The sequence below is a fragment of the Cynoglossus semilaevis genome, chromosome 19 (assembly GCF_000523025.1).
Source record: "Cynoglossus semilaevis isolate Cse_v1.0 chromosome 19, Cse_v1.0, whole genome shotgun sequence".
Lineage (NCBI taxonomy): Eukaryota > Metazoa > Chordata > Actinopteri > Pleuronectiformes > Cynoglossidae > Cynoglossus > Cynoglossus semilaevis.
This window is the reverse complement of record NC_024325.1, coordinates 12,237,276-12,238,268: the sequence shown is the minus strand read 5'-3', so window position 1 is coordinate 12,238,268 and position 993 is coordinate 12,237,276. Positions and strand designations below refer to the sequence as shown.

General features: G+C 41.6%; 1 non-coding gene across 1 annotated transcript; it reads left to right on the top strand.

The window, feature by feature from the left end:
* Nucleotides 1–643: 643 nt before the first annotated feature.
* Nucleotides 644–715, top strand: trnad-guc (transfer RNA aspartic acid (anticodon GUC)). The gene has a single exon. It is a non-coding gene; the product is annotated as a tRNA-Asp (tRNA).
* The last annotated feature ends 278 nt before the right edge of the window (nt 716–993 follow it).

Below are 993 nucleotides of genomic sequence, written 5' to 3'. Positions count from 1 at the left end.
ATTCTCCGTGTGCATCAGCGTCGACCATATTTACAGGTGCAACAATCAGCTGCTCTCAGCCGTGTTTACCACGGATCATCGCAGCAGCAAAATAGAGTAAAAAGGCCCCGTCCCCTGAGATGATGACATCTGGAGTTAGTGAAATTACACTGACATCAGCCATATTCTCCCCGTCTCATTAAAGTCACTGGCTCAGAGCACTTTAACACACACACACACACACACACACACACAAGCACACTTAGAGCTGACGCAGTGTCAGTCTGATCCCTTACTATCTAATCACAGGCTGATGAAGTGATATGAATGAGAGTGTTAATAAAAATGATAGTTTCAGTTTCATTAAAGTTCGGCCTCGGGCTGTTCACCCATGTATTCATGAATAGCTAATAAAAATAGCCTGAAAAATAACCTTTAATTCAGCCGTAAGATGAGCTACACTTTATTTTCCGAATGATGGCTCTAGACGAAAACCTGACGAAACTCAGTGATGTTGCCTGTCATTTTTTTTTTTTTTTGCATTTCTTTGTGGGACCAACTGTAGTTCACAGAACTACATCAGATGTCCTGTCCGAAAAAAGGATTTTCGACAGATATCGGCCAAAATGTCAGAAAAACACGATGGATAAATCCCACAACTAACTCCTCGTTAGTATAGTGGTGAGTATCCCCGCCTGTCACGCGGGAGACCGGGGTTCAATTCCCCGACGGGGAGATCTTATTTTAAAGTTTGTTCTATATTGTAGCAGTTAGCACGCATTGCCTTGGAAGCAAAGAGCAAAGAGTCCTGGGTTTGATTCCCAGTGGAACCACATGCTGATCGCCTGCTGGTGGCCTAATACAAGAATTTCCCAAATATGGGATCAATAAAGGTCAAATTTATTTTATTTATTTATTTATCAAATGAAGGCTAAATTTAAATTTGTGCAACATTCACAAATACGCAGCTGCAGCAGCATGTGTCGTGTCAACATTAGTTAGAATAAGAGTGAC